Source organism: Grammomys surdaster, unplaced genomic scaffold, assembly GCF_004785775.1.
Source record: "Grammomys surdaster isolate TR1022 unplaced genomic scaffold, NIH_TR_1.0 67, whole genome shotgun sequence".
In the NCBI taxonomy this organism is placed as follows: Eukaryota; Metazoa; Chordata; class Mammalia; order Rodentia; family Muridae; genus Grammomys; species Grammomys surdaster.
Genome location: NW_021604569.1, coordinates 3,098,421 through 3,121,128, shown reverse-complemented (window position 1 = coordinate 3,121,128; position 22,708 = coordinate 3,098,421).

Below are 22,708 nucleotides of genomic sequence, written 5' to 3'. Positions count from 1 at the left end.
ATAAGGTGTCATTTCGATTTTCTTGTATCTATTGATACTTGCTTTGTGACTATGGTCAATTTTGGAGAAAGATCTATGATATACTGAAAGATATATTCTTTTGTGTTTGGGTGAAATATTGTACAGATATCTGTTAGATCAATTTGATTCATAATGTCTCTTGGATTCATTCTCTGCTTTGCTTAGTTTTTGTCTAAAATGACTTTTCAGTTTGTTAGAGAGGGGTGTGGCAGTCTGCCACTGTCATTAGCATTGTGTGGGGTTCAATGTGTGATTTAAGCTTTACAGGATTTTTTTTTAACAAATGAGGGTGCCTGTGTGTTTGGGGAATAGATATTCAGAATTGAGATATCATTGTGTTAGATTTTTTCCATTGATGAGTACAAAGTGTCCTTTCCTGCCTGTGTACTGGACACTATCTGAGAAGATTGCTGGCCCAGCCCAGTGGGAGGGGTCAAGAGAAGGGAAAAAGGTACAAGCCAGGAGAGGGAAGTGCCTCTTCCACTTCTACCACACTACTATTGCTTCCTGCCACTGCCACTACTGCTCTGGTGCCACTGTCCTAGCAGCCTCTGTTGCTCCAAGACAGTGCATCCACTGCACTGAGACAAACCAAGCCAAGCCAAGTGAAGTGTTGTGGAGCTTCTAGTATTGAAAGCTTCAGAAGAGTGTTCTCTTGGCAAGCAGTGTTACAGTTCTTATGTGTCAGATGCTCTCAGACAATAGAGTAATTCTTGGACACCTTTATTTCTTCTAGATTTCTTATGTACTGTTTACTGGTGGCTTGGGGTCTGACTGCAGTTGCTTCCTATTGGATTGGTCTGTGATGTTAGGGATGCCTCATTTACATGTGGAAGGGCTTGGGGGCACTGCACATACATGATGTTTAGCCACAATTCTCTCTATGGGGGCCTGTGGCTATGTGACAGGGGCCTGGTGCCAGGAGCAGGTGAAACTCCTCTCATCCCTTCTGAGTTACTGGGACTTCAACCCCAGCTGGACCTTACCAGGTTTACTCTCATGGCCCACCACCCCTCACTCCCTGTCTCTTTTGATTAATTTTGGTTGAAAGTCTATTTTATTAGACATTAGAATGGCTACTCCAGCATTCTTTTAGTCCCTTTGCTTGGAAAACTTTTGTTTCATCCATTTACTCTGAGGTAATGTCTATCTTTAATACAGAAGTTGTCTCTTATATGCAACAGAATGATAAATCCTGTTTTTGCATCCACTCTGTTAGTCTGTTTCTTTTTATTAGACAATTGCATCTACCTGGGAGATATTAATGTCCAATGATTGTTAGTTGCTGCTATTTTGATGTTGATGTTTGTGTGTGTGTGTGTGTGTGTATGTGTGCATGTTTGCTTTTTGTTTTTGTTAGTGTGGAATTACTTATTTCCTGTATTTTCTTGGATGTAATTGTCCTCCTTGGGTAAGAGAGTTCCTTCTAGTGTTTTTCTGTAGGGCTGGATTTGTGGATAGATATTGTTTAAATTTCGTTTTGTCTTGAAATATCTTGATTTCTCCATTTACTGTGTTTTGGAGTTTTACTGAGCATAGTAGTCTAGGTTGGCATCTGTAGTCTTTTACAGGTTGCAAGATCCAGGTCTTTTTAGTTTTTAGAGTCTCTGTTGAGAAGTCAGATGTAATTCTGATAGGCTGCGTTTGTATGTTACTTGGCTTTTCCCCTTGCTGTCTTAAATATTCTTTCTTCAGTGTTTTTGTGTTTTGGGTATTAAATGGTGGAAGGATTTTCTTTTCTAGTTCAATCTAATTGGTGCTCTATAAGCTTCTTGTACATTTTAGGCATCTCTTTCTTAGGGTGGGAAAATTTTCTTCTACAATATTCTTTTTAAATAATTTTCTGGGCCTTGGATCTGGGATGCTGTACCTTCTTCTATTCCTATTATTCTTAGGTTATGTCTTTTCATGATATCCAAGATTTCATGGATGTTTGTGTCGGGAATTTTTCAGATTTATCATTTTCTTTGACTTAGGTATCAATTTCTTCTACTGTATCTCCTACAACTGAGATTCTCTCTTCTATCTTCTATATTCTGTTGCTGGTGCCTGCATATGTTGCGTCTGTTCTTTTCTCTGTGTTTTTCATCTTGAGAATTTTCACAGTTTATATTTTCTTTATTGATTCTGTGTCTACTTTTAGGTCTTGTACAGTTTTATTTCTTTTAAATGTTTGATTGAATTTTCCTGTATTTCTTTAATGGATTTATTCATTCTATCTTTAAATACCTTTATCATCTTTACAAGATTGGATTTAAAGTAAATTTATTTTGCTTCAGTTGTGTTAGGATGTTCAGTGCTTTCTAGTCTAGTAGGCTAGGTGTGTTCTGAAGGTGTCATATTGCTCTGACTTTTGTTGATTGTGTTCTTTTGAGGACTTTAGCCATCTGAGTGACTTTGTTTCTTGGATATTCCTATTGTAGTAGGTGTTAGGAGTGGGGGGTTAACCTTGGTAGTCCTGATATGGCAGGCCTCTGATGGGTATCCTTGGGCTATATGGTTCTGGACCAGAAGGTCTGTATTGCTTAGACACCAAAGGTCCAAAGAAGTGGTAAGAGAGATGACTGGAGAATGGAGGTCCTCCTGGGCTATCAAGATGCTCAGTGCAGCTTTTCCTACCCCAGAAGACTCAGGAAGAAGGGATGAGAGTGGAATGAGAAGCTTATCTTTATAGTTCGGGATCTGATGGTCTGATAAAGATGGGGAAGAGGTAGAGGGAGAATGAAGATTCAGAGGGGATAGCAGGCTGCTTAAAGCAGCTTGGCTTGCTACAGAAAACTCAGTGAACATGGATGATAAATGGGAAATGGGAATATTACCTGTATGGTTCAGCATGCACAGGTCTGAGGAAGATGGGAGAAGAGATGACAGGAGAATGAAAGTCCCATTGGGATAGCAGGCTGCTCAGGACAGCTAGGCTTGTTCCAGAGGTCTAAATGAGCAGGAAAGATGGGTGTGGGAAGGAAAGCTAACCTGTGTGGTTCAGACTCTGTAGATCTAATGGAGGTGGGCAGAAAGGTGGGGGATAATTGAGTTCCAGAGGGGTATCAGCCTACATAGAGCAGTTTGGCTTGCCCCAAAGGTGTAAGTGAGCAGGAAAGATGATGGGTGGAGAAAGGAAAGCTTACCTGTATGGTTCGGGATCCATGAGTATGATGAAGGTAGGTGGAGAGGTGGTGGGAGAATGGAGGTCCCCTTGGGATAGCAGGTTGCTAGGTCAGCTTTTGAGATTATTTTTAAATTATGATATATCTCCCTTTTCCTTTTTCCAAATGCTCTCATATATCACTCCCTTCTCATCTTCAAATCCCCGACTTCTTTTTACACTAACTTTTATTATACATACACACACACACACACACACACATATATATATATACACATATATATATATATATAATTGAGAAATATATATTCATATATATCATATATATCCTTATCATGTATGTAAAATTCCTCAATATAGTCTGCTCATTATGTACAAAGCTACTTATATGTATGTCTTCAAGGCTGACCATTTGTAACTTGACAAAGCAACAACTGGTCTGGTGTTCCCTGAGGAAGTTTGTGCTCCAATTCCCAGCTTTCCTCTGCTGCTTATGGATTTTGTTACAGGTTGAGGTCTTGTGGACCTTTCTTCATTTAGTTTGGCATGAGTTGAAGTAATGTTAATGTACAGTCTGTTAAGATGTGTCTCTGTCCTTCCTTGCCTGCCTAAGGCACCTTCTGATTGGTTAAAATTAAAAGCCTAAAGCCTATAGCAAAATGCAGAATAGTAAAATGGGCCTTCTAGACAGACTGAAGAGCTCTGAGAAATGGAGAGACACAGGGTTGATGTGAACAGAACTGAATGAGAGTTAACTAACAAACCACATTGTATAATTTAGACTGTATAAATGAGTTAATTATATTGTAGGCTAGTTTGGAACAAGCCTACACTATGAGGCCTAAAGCTTCAATAATAAATATAAATCCCCACTGGGGCAGGCATAAAATGTCTGTATGGTTAAGGGCATGTTCCAGTTTGGTGGTGTCCTTGTTCAGCTCTTGTTTGGATAGACATGTTTATGAGATTAAATGAATTCAGTTTTTAATATTATGAAAAGAAAGTCTCACAGACTACTCTCTGTCTATTTTCTTTCAGGCCCATCTTCTTCAACAACTTCTAAGCCCTAGATGTGGGAGAGCTTTGTAGATACATGTACTGGGACTAAGCTCCAAAACTCTGCGTGTTGACAGGTTGTGGTTTTCTGGAGTGGTGTCCATCTGCTACAAAGGATAGTTTCTTGATAAGGGATGAAGACTATACTCATGTGTGGATATAAAATAAAAGGTTTTTGTTAGGCAGTTTTTTGGTTTAGCAAATTAGTGGTTGTAGATTCTCCTCCAATGTCCATGATTTTACTAGCACTGAGTAAATAGCTAGGGTTTTAGTACTAGTCATGGTTTCCCTCATGTTGAATGTATTTTAAGTCCAATTAGAGAGCTGTTATTATTACCAATGCATGATTTCCACCACTGTAGTTACAAGGTTATCTTGCCATGCTTGTCTTTGCGTGGATCATAGACATGATAGCTGGGTAGAACTATCTGTTGGATCTCTGTTTTGGAAATTTTCATGGAGACTTCTGGTATCATGAAAGCGAATCTTTGTGAAGGAGAAAGATTCAGTCCAGTTCTGACAGAGACATCAAGGCCATTTCTGAAGTGTATGGCATTTTAAGCAATAAGGAAATAACTTCCACCTTTTTGAGGCACCAAAGGGCAATGGCAGTAGGGTACACATTAGGGGAATCTCTTTTACTAAATTTATGTATTTTATATCAGCATATTAAGCAAGCCTTATACTTCTTTCATAGAGAAAATCTTCTGTGTTCAACTATAAAGACAGAAAAGGTTTCTGGCCAATGAACTATTGAAATTAGGTATTTGTATTTGTTATAATAACTATGGTAGACCAGTACAGTGGAAGAATGATGCAGTTTTCCACTTCTGTAAAGGCAGACATAGAGTCCAAGGTCAAGAATATTTTGATATATGGATTAACTCTATCAAAAACAGATGTAACTATCTTCCATTTACCTAAACTGTAAAATTCTAGTCCTTTTCATTCTTAAAAGTTGATTGTGATGAGAACCAAATTGATTTATAAATGTATTAATCTGCTCATCTTTTTAAAACTGTAAATTGAACATTTTTAAATAGAAAATGTTGATCATTCATTAAGTCATTCAGAAACTTTAAAACAATTTATTCTAGTAGCAAATATCTTTAGTGGTAATTTATAAAATATAGTTCTGAGTAATTAATTATTTTTCAATAGAAATTTAACATATGTTATATAATTACTATATCAGGCATTGCTTTAGTTTTTGAATCACTTGATCAACTTAATTTTTTGTCCCGCGCAATAATCTTGCCAGCAAGAATGCACACAGACACTAGGGTCCTTCTGCAGCAAAACTTTTATTGCGATGTGTAGAGGAAGACCCCGGGCCCCGAAAAGGCGCTGCTTAAATACCCCCTGGAGCAGCGTGTACATTTCTGATTGGCTGCTTGCCCAGAAGCTCATATACGCCCCGGGATGTGCCGTGACTTGGCGCACATTTTCCACTAGCACAAAGGCAGTAAATCTATAAACTTGGGAGAGCACCAGATGCCAGCGCCATCTCTGCCCACCATGGCTCTCCACAATTTTTCTATCAAACACTACAGCAAAGAGGAGGAAACATTGAAAATGTGGAAGTAGAAAATGTGGACTAGATTTTCTGCAGTTAGCCATGAGGTATAAAAGGCTGGAATGATTGGCTAAGAATTCTGACTTCAAAATACTGCTATAATACTTGACCTAAAAAATATCAACAGTACAAAGTATAAAATAAATAGATATTACATGAATAGTGTAGGATTTCCATGCTAGTTTCCTCCAACCAAATGTAGCATTTCCCCTTGAAAGCATGATCATCATTTTAGAACACTTACACAGAACCAACAAAGATGCAACACAGTCCTATAAATGAAAATTGTCTAAGGCATTTGACAATTATGGAGAAAGTAGAATAGCTCTTTCTAAGAACTAGCAGTGAGTAGCTACATTTCTGACAGGCCAAACACAAGTTCAATAAAAATACATCTTATTTAAAGAGAATAAAATTGCAGAGATTTAAATAACACATAGAAATCACATGCCTCTGTTTCTCCTTGGCCATAATATCATCTAAGACTTTGTGAAGAAGACATTTGATCCTTCTTGGCAGATTTCATGAAAAGGTAAATAAGTACACAGAAATGATAAATAATGGCACATGATCTTGGATTAGAATTTCCACAAAAACCTGCTGGCAAAAATCATGTTCAATTACATATCATGAATAAATGTAACCTGAAGTAAAATCTTATTGCTTATATCAACATATCTAGAAGTTCTACATCCGTTTTTGCAAACACAGGAGGGTTGAAGAAATGTAACTTGAAATTTCCTTCTAGTCCTTTTTGGTCACTTATTTATGGATTTATTTTTCCTTTTTTTGTAGTTCCAGACTTATGCTATTTTGAGTTTTGGATCTAGATGCAGACATAAAAATAGGAGTATTTGAATGAGGGGATATATTAGTAGTGATTTGTGTGTGTGAGGAAAAAAATATGTAACTGAGTATTAGTAAGAGCTTCTGTTGAATATTTTGCAATTTAAATCTCTGCATCATCTAAAACCCCTTGTTCTAACTTCTCTGATTTTTTTTCCCTTTGGTTATTAATACTCTGTCTTTATGTCAGGCTTATTAAAAATATGAGTTTTAAACTAAGTGTGATTACTCCAGGTATTGACATAGAAATATATGTTGTTGAGTATCTTAGAGTAGAGTTATTAGAACTAAGAAACTCTGACTGTGTCCACTTAAAGTCTGCAAATTTCATTCTGAATTTTGAACAAAGAATGACTATACCTTCAGATCACCATTCTTTCTTCTCAGCTCACCATTCTTCTTGATGAAAATATTGTCCTTTGTGGTCAACTCCTGATGAAATTCTGTTGAGCACACCATGATCAATTTTTGTATTAGTTGTGGTTCTTCATTCATACAAATAATGGCACTTAAGCTAAAATAAACATAGACAATTTTAAAATGAAATCACAGTACAGTAAGTCCCAGAAAATAGGGCATAGAGGAAAATGTCCATAAAAATAAAGGATGTCCTGGACCCAAATATCTGTAAGTGTAGTTTTTACTGTTCCAAACACTGAATACACATAAAAGCATGATTTCTATTTTATTACTTCTTAGGAAGACTGAATGATTTATTAAACTTGGTTTTGAAACTGTTCTTTAGCTCAGAGAGTAGTGAGATATTTAAGAGAAGCTCCACTAAATATTGGAAAATGAATTCTTTTCAAATTGGAAAAACAATGTAACTAAAAGAAGTAGGAAGTTCTGCAGACAAAAGTGTCAGTTTCTATTTTCAATCACATTATGTTGGAAATCTAAGTGATGACAGTTGGTTCTTTCGAAAATTCTTAGACATGAATGGTTTTTACATTTTTTCATAGAAAGGAAAGAATAAAATTTTTCCAAATGCTGACAGCTACTTTCTAGGTGGTTTATTCATACATATTTTGGTTTCTGCCATAAACTTTGTAAATACCCCATGACAAAATGCTGGAGAGTTTCAGCCTGTCTTGAGATGAGCTCTCCCCTGGTATTTTCTTTCACTTTCTTAAATTGATTTGAATGATGCTTTCATTACGCTTTGCTTGTTTCTACATGTGTCTGTCTTTAGCCACCACTGAAACTTGACAGTGAATGCCAGACTCTCTTGGGTTGTGAATTGATAGGTATTAATCTTCCAGCATCATTGGGCCCTGAGTGAATCACAGCTGTTCCAAGATATATCAATCACAGTCAAATACCTGTTTCAATACCATCTCTAAAAACCTGTCAGGTCTAAAGAAAATGCCATTCACCAAAATGTGGTACTTATATCAAAGCCAGCACTCCTCAAGAACTTCTGAAGCTGATCCTTCTCTAGTAAAACAGCCATTTCTTTATCACTGGCAAAAGATAAAAAAAATGGCTACCTGTAGTGCCAATTCACGTACAAAAGCACATAGCACATAGTACTCTCCAGCCTTCCTCAATATCAAATGTACTGTTACACATTTCAGAGTTTGTGCTGACATCCTAGACTTAGCCTCCCCTGCCACAAACATCCTGCAGCTCGAGTTTTCCTTAGTTTCCTCTACCTTCTTCTTATAAACCTTCTATTTTGGCTATGCTCACTACTCTTTTGGATTCTCTTGGCCTTCTTCTTGTCTTCCACACTACCATCCTTAACTCTATTCCTGCATCTTTCACAGCTACTTCCAGTCTGCTGGCCATGTCCACAATGCTACATTTCCCCTACTCTTCCAGGAGCCTCTGGCGATAAAAACCTTCCCATCAATCATGCCATGCTATGTCATCATTTATACAAAAGCAAAATCCAAAGGACTGGTCATATTTACTAGAAATTTCAAAACTATTACAGTGTAAATTTAAACAATATTAGAAAGAAATAGAGTTGAGTTGAAGGTATTAAAAAATTGCGCATCATATAATAACAGTAAATGATATATGAAGAACGATCAAGAATGTTATCAATAACCAAGAAAAAATTGCCTTGGAAAATTGCTCAAAATGACCAAGATAGAGAAAATAACATAATTTATTATTAAAATCCATATATCTATGCTCAAGAAACTTCACCGAACAATGAAAACTAATTTTAAAATATCCAAAAGTTCAATTAGAAAAGTTAACATGAATGCGCTGCCTCTGAAAATATTTGCTGAATAGGTTTAAGAGAAATAGAAATCCAGAAAATAGGAATGATATAGTCAATTTAATTTCAACAAAGACAACATAGTCATAACAGGGATGAATGACAATAAAAGGTCACTGAAATAACCTAACAAATATCTGCACAGAAATGAGCTTGTATCGAGACATTGTACCAGATATGCAAGTTCATTTGACATATGTAAAGACAAAAACATTAGAGTAAAAACTATCGATCTTCTGATAGACTGTGGAATATATTTTGATGCTGAAAAAGCCACTGTTTCTTAGATAAACTGATCATAAAAGAGAAATAGAGCTATTTTCAGTAAAATAAAAATATTCATATAAAAAACACATATAGGAAATTGAAAATGTAGCTACAGACTAGAAGAAAATATTTTGAGATGATTTCAATATATGATATTCATAAATAGGCAAAGATAATTTCCTGTAATCATGTCATATTTATGAGAAGTAGAAATAGACTACAGGAATATGAGAAGATCTCACTTCTTGGATTTTTTAAACTTTCTGCTTGGTTTCGGCTATAATGCTGTCAGTGTTTGTCAAAACTTTATATTTGTTATTATGCACATTACAAAGCATATTTTAGCTTAATAGAAATTTTAAAAGCATAAAAAATATTACAGATGATGAATTGCATGGTATAAACTATTCACTCTATACCTGTGAATTTCACGCAGGGACACTTTTCCTTTGTTGGTAGTTTAACAATCTGGTAATTTTCAAACTGTCATCACTGGGTAAAATGTTATGGGCCTTTGATAGCTAGAGGGCCACGCATTATAGAACTTGAGAGGGTTTCTGGTAGAGAGTATGTGTTGTCTATAGGCATTCTGTATGCATGAGACACATCAAAGTCAGTGACAATGAAACACCATTTATAAGGTTCAGCCTATTAGCATTTAAAACAATGTCTTTCTTCTTTGAAACAAGAGAAAAGTAACTAGAATTATGCATTCCAGCTAACATTTCTCTATGATTTGTTTCTTGATTTGACAGTATTTTTCATGTAAAACAGCCACCAAGGCAAAGGCACAATGCCTGGAGACACCTATAGGCTTGTGCTACCTTTTCTCATTCTCTTACTTACATGGCTTCACTCTTTAGAAAACTTGTTGCACATTCATTAATTTTACTTAAATAACTCTTATTTATATAGATATAACTATTTACACTGGAGACCTCCACCCATGCCACAGCATTTGTTTAAATGTTATTAACTCAACCTTGAAAAACACTTTATGTATGTGATTAAGGCTGCTGCTTTTTCTTAGGACACCACAGAGATGTCCTTAATCTATCTTACCTTACCAACACATTTAAAGTCACAGTCAGATGGGAGTATTTACTCAAAATCTGTGATAGTTTTCACTTGGAAAGAAAGTGAAAATTTAATTTTTAGGTTCAGCAACCCAGAAAATCTGGACTAAAAATACAGACACTTTATTCCAGCAAATTTAATCAGCCAATCACTAACTTCTGTGCCTATTTTTCATTAACCATTTGATTATTCTCATGTTATAATCCTTTTTCCATGACTTCCCAAAGATTAATTCAGCTGTGAAGACATAGATACAATAATTACTCACTTGCCAGGTCCTGCTTCAGTACTCAAGTACTTCTAAGAATAAAACTTACTATTGATAATTCTCCCTCATACACCTTAATTCTACTTTGGACATCCAGTTGTAAGCTAAAGACTTATCTAAAAGATCACCTGAAATCACAGATTTTACTATATCATACCATGGTTCTGATATCACAAAATATAAAATGATATTTATGCTGTGTCTCAAGCTCCTCTCACCCTAGTAAGCTCCCTAGGATATTATCTCTCTTTTGTTTTTCCTTCCTTCCTTCCTTCCTTCCTTCCTTCCTTCCTTCCTCCCTCCCTCCCTCCCTCCCTCCCTCCCTTCCTTTCATTTTTTCTTCTCCTTTATTTTATTTTTATTTTTAGTGTATACATCTTGCAAATGTGTATACATATCTGTATGTTTACAGGTTGTAGTGGTTTGAATATGCTTGGCTCAGGGGGTGACACTGTAAGATACATGACCTTGCTGGAGTAGATGTGACCTGGTTGGAAGAAGTGTGTCACCATGGAGGTAAGCTTTGAGAGCTTCCTGCTAGCTGCCTGAGGATGTCAGTGTTCTCCTGGATTGAGTCAGATCAAAATACAGATCAAAATACAGAACTCTCACCTCTTCCAGCACCATGCCAGTCTAGATGATGCCATGCTTCCTGACATGATGATAATGGACTGAACCTCTAAACCTCTAAGTGAGCCTCAGTTAAATGTTGTCCTTTATAAGATTTGCCTTGGTCATAGTGTCTCTTCAAAGCAATAAACACCATAACTAAGGCACAGGTATATGATTATATGGGGAGGATGCAAGTTTCTGTTGGAGTATATGTTAATGCCAGAAGTCAACCGTGATAGCTGTTTCACTGGAGCTAAATACTTCCGTTTTTGAGAAAAGATTTTTCACTGATACCTGGAGCTTTTCCTTTAGGGTAAGCTAAAATGCTCTTCTGCTTCTCTTGTGCTGAGCTTGCAAGATAATTTATGTCTTACTTGTATTGATGCTCATGATTGAACTTGAGTTCTTTATTCAGCATCCACTTTAAACAACTAGGCCATCTCCCCAACCCCTGACAAACCTTTCATTATTAATAGCATATTATTATATGGGTTCTAATTCAGATCGGTGCTTGAATCAACAAGAAATCAAATTTCTCACAAAGGTATAAGGTAGTTCATAGGATATTTGTTCAAATTTCTACTGTAGAAAGTCTCATTCTCTCTCTCTCTCTCTCTCTCTCTCTCTCTCTCTCTCTCTCTCTCTTTCTCTTCCTTCCTCAGGTTATCAGGTTATGTGACTTCGTAGGTCTTGTAGTATCCTTGACCCCTCCATCTTGCTCAATCCCGTCTCCCACTTTTCCACAAGACCCAGAGCTCCATCTGATGTTTGACTATGGGTCTCTGCATTTGTTTCCATCTAATGCTTAATGAAGCTACCCAAAAGACAGTTATGTGAGGTTCCTGTTGTCTGCAAGCATAAGAGAGTATCATTATTAGTGTCAGGGGTTGTCTCTCTCCCTTGAGATAAGTCCCAAGTTAGGACAATCATTGGTTGAAAGTTCCCTCAGTTTCTGCTCCATCTTTGCCCCTGTACATCTTGTATGCAGGAAAATTTTAAGTTGATGATTTTGTAGATGGGTTGACCCCCTCCTTCGAATAGAAGTCCTGCTTGGCTACAGGAGGTAGTCTTTTCTGTCTCTATACCCTTTGCTGGTAGAAATCTCAGATAGCATCAATTTCATAGACTTCCTATAGCCTCCCTGATCCCAGAACTGCCCATTGAAGTAGAAACTTCTGGTTTCTTTGGAAAGTCAATTATGTCAAATGATGTTTTGCTGGACCATACAGGTAAATGGATGTTTTGCTAAAGCAGTTGTATGAATGAATGTTTTCCTGAAGCAGACACAGGTAAAGATATCTTGCTAAAGCAAACACGTAAAAGGACGAATGATGTTAAGAAGCAATATAAAAAAACCCGACAGTAGATGATGCCAAATGGTATTGGTATATCTTGGCATTCCTTATTGGTCATAGTTTGTTGTGACTTCATAGAAAGAAATTCACCAAAAAAAACTTCTAGTGGGGTTCTATTGGCTTCTTGCTGCTTCCACAGAATGATTGATAATGTTCATTTAATTGAGAGAGGCATGGTAGAGAACTTCTCCTGTCATTCCTGCTGGTCCTGGTTGATCCTGCTGACTAGTGCCAATTCAGTGGAGGCATGGTCATTTCTGGTAGGTCATACCACCATTTCTGATTCATGTTTGCTATCCTGACACTACTGAACTGGACTTCTAGGATCCTGACAATTGGAGATTGAAATCACCTCAAGGAACTACTTCTAGGAGCATACAGCAGAGTCCCTCATCTTCTTCTGAATCAACCTGGCATTGATGATTCCTGAATGATGTTTACAAGTAGACTAAGCTGCTGCTGCTGATTTATCTGAATGGAACTGGTCATATCCTGACAATACAAATTGGATTTTCTTCAAAGAACTATTTTTAAACAAGTCCACTTCCCCTGTATCCTAATAACCTTTCTTTTCTACTAGCTCTGGTGGGCAGTAGGCTACAAGGGAGTTTAAAGCATTTAAGAATCCTTATTAAAACTAGATGTTGAAAAGTAGAAGCCTACTGACACTTATTGATTTTGTATGTTTACTCTCAGATCTTGCTCACCCCCTCCCCCATACCCGATTACCATTTTCACACCTCTCCTCACCCCTCTATCACTCAGTTCCCTGTCTCCATTCACCTCTGATGAATATTTTGTTTCCCTGTTCTGAGTGAGATTCACACATCCTCACTTGGGCCCTCCTTATTACTCAGTTTCTTTGGATTTGTGGACTATTGGATGGTATCCATCAGTAGAGTGGTGAGATTTTAGACAGGCCATCATTCTCACTCAGCTTTTTCATGTGGATGCTGTGGATCCAAACACTGGTCCTTATACTTGTGCTAAAGGTCTTTAATGATTGAGCCATATTTCCAGCTCTTTCTTGAAAATTTTATGAACTATCTTCCTAAAAATATTTTCTGATCTCTAGAATCCTTGAAAATAAAATTTATTCCATTAACTTCAAAGTCCTTGTGGATAACCTACTTACAAGTGTGAATTACTGGGTATTGTTCTTTAAGCATTCTGTGGGCAAACAAAATGATACACGATATTGAATAGGGAAGAATAAAATCACCTGTGAGTTGGGGCAACAAAAATTTAAAACAGTACCATGGAATAACCTGTGCTTTTTAGGTAGCACAATCAGACATTTTTGTGGCTGTTATTTGTTTTGACTTAAAACGTGAGTGGAAAGCCAGAAAACAAAACTCAAGGAGAAAATGTACAATGGGTTTAAATGAGCTTGTTTCATCAAGCCTTTAGTCACAATGATCAATAGCAACATAATTCATGCTGTGAAAAAATTACTTTCTTTGAAAGATAAAATGTCACTCACATTCACAGTCTAGATGAAATGCGTTGTGCGCGTGAGAGATTTTTAAGGATGAGCTCTGAATCTGCCTGTCAGTGCCACCTTCTCCTCAGGTTAGTCTCATTTTATCTTGAACAGACTTTTATAAAACAAATAACGTCAGCATTTGAAATTGTTATATCAGACTTCTGTCTCCAAAATCTCTATATGACCTCATGGAACATTATGTGTTATAGCACTTTTAAAACTATTTTATTTTATTTCTTATTATTAAGCAGAGACAGGTGTCATGGTACAATGGTGTACCTATGGAGGTCGGACATTAGCTGTGTAAGGTAAGTTCACTCCTGCCATCTTTAGTGAAGTCCAGGTATTGAACTCAGCTTGACAAGCATCCAGAGTTAGGACTTCGATTGTTGAGCCATCTCACTCAGACTGTGATAGGCTTGAAATGTGTTTCTATCTTTTTTCCCTCTAAGTTTGGGATTTAACATACAGGATATGAAATCACTATTCTGTCTCATTGGGTGTTACTATTTGTCCATTTTGTGTTTGGGTGCTTCTCCTTAAAGAATGTTTTAGAATTTATTTATATTCTTATTTATGAGTGGATACTTTGCTTTTATCTATGTCTGTGTACCAAATGTATATCTAATACTCCTAGAGGCCATAAGGTGATTTTGGCTCCTCCAATGTGGATGCAGAGTTACAGATGGGCGTTAGTTACCAAGTTGGTACCAGGTCTTCTGGAAGACAAACCACTGAATCACATCTTCAGGCTGTTTTGATGTTTTAATTCATTAATATCTTTCTATCTCCATCCTACTCTGTCCTCCCAGTTTCCAATATTAAATTCTATTCTTTCAAACATAGACTATTTTAGGGTTCACAGTTATACAGGACATATTCTGTTCCTTTTTCTGTGTCTACTTATTTTACTTAATATAAGAACTTTAACTTCTACCAGTGCTTAAATGATACAACTTCAATCTTTCTTATGCATGACTGGCTAATATTCCATTATGTTTTTTTTTGCATCTTTATCCATTGGTTAACTGATGAGATGGGCTATATACTGTTATGAATATAATAAAATGGAATGAACAGTTCTTTCTTTCCTGTCATGACTCTTTCCTCTGTTTGGATATATGCCAAGCAGTCAATTTAGTAGCTCATAACACTGTTTGATTTTTATTTATTCTAGATTTTCTACAAAATTTATGAATTATGTTAATGTATATGTTCACCAGTGATGCTTCAAAGTCTCTACTATGCTGCTACTTAGGGCCATGTCTGGGTTCATGGTCCTGTTGGCAGGTGGGACTTATATCTGTGGTCTGTGATATGACAGAGGGCTATGTCAATGCCAATGAGCTGTGCTGTCACTGGGGAACATGTGGATTTGGGTGGACTGTATAGCTAGCTACCTGAAGCCATGTCTGCATCCATGGTTCTGCTAGAGCCAGTGCTGTGTTGATATCTGTGTCCTGTGTTTCCACAAAGGTTCATGTGATGTTTTGATCTGTAATGCTGCTCCTGACCATGTTGATGTGATGGGTCTGTGCAGTCACATGAGGTCATATTGATGTCCAAGATCTATGCTCCCATTGAGGGTCTTGTTTGGGTCTGTGACCTTGCTGTGACTGGGGGTTGCATTGATGTTTATGGCCCATTTGACTCCAAGGTCCATGCTGATATGAGTGGCCTATTCAGTCATTTGAGGCCATGTTGATGGCTATGGGCCAGACTGCTTCTAGAGACCATATTAGTGTTCTTGGCCTGTATTGCCCTGGAGACCATGTTTGTACCTGTGGCCTGTGCTGCTCTAGATGGCTACAGTGTTGTCTACAGTCATTGTTGCAGCAGAGACTCATTGATGTCCATAATTGATATTGCCACTTGAGACCATGCTGAGGTCTATGGGATATGCAAATGCAAGAAACCATGTAGAAGTCCATGGTCTATTCTCCCACTGACTCTGCAGGGCAATGAAGCTTCTTTTGCAGAGGTATTGATGACTATAGACTTACAGTTGAGAAAGGGACATATTTATTGACAAACCATACCACCATCTCCAGCTCTTCCCCCCCTCCACTGCCACCCCCATTTCCATACACATACACCAAAAGTAACAGCCTAGACAGGGAACCTCAAAGAGAAATCTTACAAATTGTTGTGATAAGGATTTGTTGAAGTATAGCTCTCTCTACAACTGAGATCTTCTAGTAAGGGAATGTATAGGTGGGGAAAGATTTGGTTTTTTGGTTTTTTTTTTGTTTTTTTTTGGTTTTTTTTGTTTTTTGTTTTTGTTTTGGTCATTCTTCAGGAAATATATAGGTAACAGAAACTGGACTTTTGTAATTTTTCTTTTATTGTTGATGTACGAGTTTACAAGAATGGGAAGCAGACCTGAGAGAACTAGGAATAAAGTGCAATAGGGGTGAATGATGAGAAATTCTCAACTATACAAGAAAATATTATGAAAAATACAACAAAATGAGATAAAAAGTCACTGCCCTCTTTTTACATATTTATTATTACTTGTTAGTTTTTGTCTTTATGCTGCTCTATTAGTCCAGGTACTCTAGAGTCCTAGAACATCTGGAATATCAATATATATTTATATCTAATGTATATCTATATGTGATTCATATATAGTTATATATATGAATATGTTTATTCTTACACACATGCACACACATACACACACACACATACACACACACATATATATATGTATGTATACATATATATGTATAAACATATACACATACACACACACACACACATATATATATATATATATATATATATATATATATATATATATATGATTGACTTATAGGCTTCAGATCAGCTAGTCCAATAATAATTAGCTGTGAATGGAAAGCTCAAGTAATTGTTGAGTCCCACAAGGCTGTGTTTCTCAGGTGGTCTTCTGTATATGCAAGAATCCCAAAGATGTAGGCTCAAAGGCCAGTGAAGGAATGAATGTGTTAGCAATGAAAGAGAAAGGCAAAGGGCAAAACCTTCCTTTTCCCTGCCCTTTTACAGGCTTCCAGTAGTAGGTATGGCCCATGTCTCAAGATTTGGATTAAAGACATGTGTTTTCCCACTTGAAGATCCAGATCAAAGTTATCTTGTCTTCTTACCTCAAGATCCAGATCAGAGGGGCATCTTCCTACCTCAAATGTCCAGACTAGAAGTAAATCAACCCCTTCAAAACAAGCAGAAAATTTTTTACTCGTGTGCCCTCCATTTCTGGATTGTAGTTGATTCCAGATATAGTCTAGTTGACAATCAAGAATATCCACCAAAAGTCCAAACTTTGTCAAGTTAATACACAATCATATCTCTTATATCATGATTAATTTTCAAATGAAATCAATCACCAGGTGATAATAAGATGTAAACATATTATACCTATCTAACATATAATTGTAAATGCATTATCTACGTAACCAGGTCATGATTATGCCTAACTTGAAACATGCCTCATATAGTTCAAATGCATCACAAATTCAGAATAGGTGGCAATGTCCCTTGGGGGACATCTTTTTAATATTTTTAAAGTTAAATATGAAAACTATTGACATTCTCTTAAATGGTGTTAAAACATATAATAATAAAATTTAAAGAAAACACAAACATCTGTATAAATACATTTTTAACAAAATACAACAGAAGTACTCTTGTCAACTATTATTCTTATTCTATTCTTGTTCTTATTTCTATAACTGGTCACATGACTTTAGCTAGTATATGTAACTACTGTCTTCTACTATCAGTTCTGTATTTCCTCCACCCTCAGCAAGCACCTCAGCAGGTCTTGGCTCTTTTTCTCTATGAGTGCTCCATACCTTTATTTCTAAAATGTCTGTGTGCTTTGTCATTCTTCCTGGATTAGGCTGTTGTAGTTCCCCATTGAGTTTAATCATAGAATACAGAACACAATAACACCAAGTGATGCAATAAAGGATCTCTTGCACTCCAGACATAATCTTTCTTAGCCCTATTGTGGAGAAGCAATCCAATTTCCTCATGGTAACTGGATCAATCATCACCCTAATGCTTTAATTTGTTTCTTATCCTGAGGGTTAAAGGGCATTCCAGTTCAATGGAATCTTTGTTGTGACTCCTACATGGTAGGATTATTCCCTACCCTGGAAACAAAATTTCTATGTCAGAAGAACTCAGGGTCACAGGAACAAGAAGTAAAGTTTTCTAGTTGGTCCTGAGGAATGGCAATGAAAGGAACTATTTAATTTGACACTCTTTGATTCCTTGACCTATGTATCCTAGCAATGAGAGAAACCATATTATATATTGAACACTGATTTAAAGCACATACTGCCTTTGGAGGAACCCTACCCTAGCCCTCCAGGTTATTACCACCTAGTTGGTTCTGTAACTGTTTCTTTAAAAAGCTATTCTATATTTCTCAGAGACAACCTGCATCAGGATGTTGAGAAACATGGTGAGGCAAGTGGATTCCATTATCCTTGGCCTAGTGTCTTACTTTTCTGGCTCTAAAATAAATTTCTTGGTCAGATGTATTATCGTATGGAATTCAGTGATACTAGGTAACAATCCATGAATGGTTGTTTTAACAGAAGCGTTAGATGCAGAAATGCAAATTCATAACCAGACAAAATATTTACTTAAGTAAGTACAATGCATTCTCATACCATCAGGTTAATGGCTGGTCACCCCAGGGAATAGTGCCATATCTGTGGTTCAATGTTAGTCACTGCTTTTGGCATATATGGCATACAGCAGCAGCTAGAGACAGGTCAGATTAAGTGGGTGTAAGGATATATTTTAAAGTCCATGCTTAATTAAATCTGTCACCATAGCCACTTTGTTCATGGGTACATTCAGCAATGGCAGGAATGGCTGGGAAAAGAGGATGCCTGTCCACAGGAAGCAGCATCTCATCAACTTGATTACTGAACTTCTCCTCAGCTGAATACACTTTTTGTGAGTGTTTACAAGGGAAGTATCTTCACAGTCTTTGCACATTTGGAGAGGTCTTTCTACATACTTTTTCCACAGATTTACTTCTCACCAATTCTCCATTGATGCTGTTTCCAAGTCCCTGACTATCCAGATAATCCAGTGGATACAGTCTATGAACACCTGGACATTTCTTCTTCCAGAGAAACTAAAATACCATATGTACTGCCCCAAATTCTGCCCACTGTGAAAATTTTGCTTTGCTAGTGTCATTCAAGATTGTTCCAGAAAGGTATTGTAATGCTGCATCTGTCCACTGCTGAGTGGTGCCTATATAATATAAAGAGCCATCGGTAAACCAGGCCCTAGTCTTTTCTTCCTCTGTCAACAGATCATTGTGGATACACCAATGTGGCTATAGATTCATGCTTGGCTAATGTCAAGCACAAATATCTATGTGCTAATTGTGTATCTTCTGTCTAAATTTTATGTGGAAACATTTATCAAGTATAAACTCTATCATATTGCTTGCCCATTAAGCATACTGACCCTGTATTATTATATTAACTAAGTGAAAGAGTCAACTACTTAATATGACATGAATTTTCATCACCACAACATTTTCAACACCTATTGACATTCTGGTATTTATATCCATCAAGCGTGACCAGAACCCTAGTCTAACTATAAATAATTTATCTTTCAGTATTTAGCTTCAATCTTCATTTTTCTCATTAGGACTTTGTTCTCAAATTAGATATTCACTAAGAAAATGAGTGCATTTATTTTATGAAATGTATTAGTTGTGACATATTAAATTTTGTAATATGCTTTTTATTATGTCAAATATTTACACCTTATAAACTTTGTATCATATCTCCATTTGTTGTATTGTTTCTGTGTTCCTAGAAGAAAGAGAGAGAGAGAGAGAGAGAGAGAGAGAGAGAGAGAGATATCTTACTAGGAAAGATTGTGTGTGATAAAATTACTAAATCAGAAGAAGGTGATCTTGATTACGGGCTTATGAAGATAGATTGCTTCTAAGAGTTTTAAATAATACAACTTGCCTAAAGGACTTATGGGAGATTGAACAGAAGCAGCAATAGCTTTGAATAGGCCCTATTGGTATCAGGCAGCACTCATAATGAAAACGTGATTCTGTATGGCCATATGATTCATTTCATTTCTTGATGTACAAACAGCTGTACAAGCATGTGCCTGTCTTCATGTGCATAGAACAGACTGTTCTAGCAACTGGAGAAAAGTTATATTCCCCCAAGCTGTAAGTCACTTCTCTCTGGAAGTGACTGGGAAGGGCCACAATTAAAAAGTGTCCTCCTCCCAAGAACCATGGACTGACAATATCCTAGTATCCAGCATTAGTAAAAGCATTTCTTGCTTTTGATCAAGGATATCTAATTAATTCTCAAACTAACATAAGCTATTACTGTTGTTCTTGGTTGTTTTCTTGAAGTTGAAAGTAAGTCCCCTTTGCTGAAAAATATCCACACACTTCAGAAACAGGTCTTGGAGGAATCCATAGGACTGGCTCTGACTTGGACACCTCTTCCTTGAGAACTGTCTCTCATTGGTACTTCAAGAGAAAGATAATTATTAGTTGTACCCAGGAGAGATACCTGTGAAACAAAACATTGACTAGAAAAGTAAAATATCTCCAATATGTTGCAATAGCACCTATATCTTAGTGGTAGTCATAACTTGTCTAATTGGACTTCAAACAAACTCAATAGAAGGAAAAGTTTTGCCTAGTACTGGAAACTTACCCATACTCCTCAGGGGTGACATCATGGAATATAAAGGTGAACTTACTACAGCTTCTTTACCAAATCATTATAATTCCTAATTACATTTTAAATAGTGTCCTTATACCCGGAGATAAGTGTACCTCTCACTGCTTACTGAGGAATCTCGTTTTTGTCACTGATGGAAACCATTGCAGAAAACCACAATTGACCAAAATACAGAAACTGACTGTGGGCTTCCCAGTCCCAGTTATACATCTACAAAACGACCCATACCTCTTAAGGTTCAGGGAACATAATGGAAGAAATATCAGAAATATTGTGGGATACAGAGGACCATGATGTCTGAATATGAAATAATTTCCCCTATATTTGACATGAAATCTCAACAATATAGTCAACTAAATGAGATATATACAATACCATCATCCACTGATATGTCAACACAGTTGTGGGGAAATCTCATAAAATCCTGTCCCTCAGATGAAGAGATACAGATACTCAATGTTTCCTGAAGAAGGAAAAATCAATCTTTTGCAGAAATGAGCCCCCTAGTTGGTTATCCGAAAGCAAGTAATCATCTCTAAAACGTACATGTAAGCAATACTAAATGCACACAGCAGGCTGTCTCTCTATATATATTTATTTTATACATGTGTATCAATAATATTTTAAACAGATAATAATTTGAGAGAGGGCTGGTATGCATAGTAGAGATTGGAGGGAGGACAGGGAACAGAGAAATGATGTAAGTAGAATGCATACATGAAATTGTCCAAATAATTGAAAAAGTACTGATGGAACTATTCAACTTTAAGCGACATGCAAGAGATGGATTCTGTATATCAATATACACATTGAAATTAGATGAGTTAAATATGCATCATGTAAACAGTATACATTACATGGCCAAAGTGCTTATATTAATGACAGATGAAAACTAAACATCAAACTATCAAACTGTAATAGATATTTAATATTGATGCTATCTCTTCACACATCAACCTAAAGCCTATGTGCAACTGATACCAAAGCTAAAATTATATAGTTAAAAATTCAGAAGCATTAAAGAAACTCAGATTATAAGCACTGTTAAAAATTCTAGTTTTATTTCTTTAACAATTGCTGTGGCTAAACAGCGACATAAATGATCTAAATAGTGTGGCCCTACTATCGTGACCTCTCAGACAAAGCAATAATACAACAGATTATTCATTATTTGAAGACATACATGGAACATAATTTTTCAAAAAATTCTAGTGATTGAAATATATGGAATGTAATCTCTACTAAAATAAAATTAAAATCAGTAATATAAATATAGAAATGTGTAAACAGTGTGCCTTCTTATTTATCAAAAAGCTGTTTCTGAAGGAGTTCTTGAAGATAACTGCTGATATAGGGCAATAGTGATTTGTGCGTTAGATTTTGCCATTCCTTGTATAATTTTATCATTAATTTAGGGATACATTTACCATCTCCAATAAACCAGTATACTATCAAGAATAATTTCATTTTTCTTGTTACTACAGTCAATTATGTAATTAAGTTTTTCTAGCATAACTCAGCTTGTTTGGATGTGAAATGACTAATTCTATAGTTTTACTTTGGTAGTATTTTTTATGCCTAGTTAAATAATTAATGATGCATTTTAAATAAGAGAAACAGTTATTAATTCACACATTTACCCAAAATGTTTCATGGGAAAAAGAAGAAGGATAAATAAAGGCCTTATTATTAATTTAGACATTAGCTATTCCATTTAATGCATGAACTAAACTACAATACATATTGTCCTGGTTTGTGGAGTTTTCTGTTCACAAAGTAAATCCTGCAACTTGACTACTCCTGTGTGAATCATTCAGCTTAAATGACTTACATTGTTTAAAACAGCCAATAACAATATGATTTTCTAGCTAAAATAAGCTCTAATTTAAATACATACTTTCTATTCAGCTTCTATTACTGATATAAATAAAAATTATAGACAAAGTAAAATGCATTACTAAGATATAAGACTTTAATACCTACTAAATTCTTTAAGTAGTTCTTCAAGAAACAGTGTAATGTCTTCCCAGTGGAATTAAAGGTTTTTTGGTTTGGTTGGTTGTGG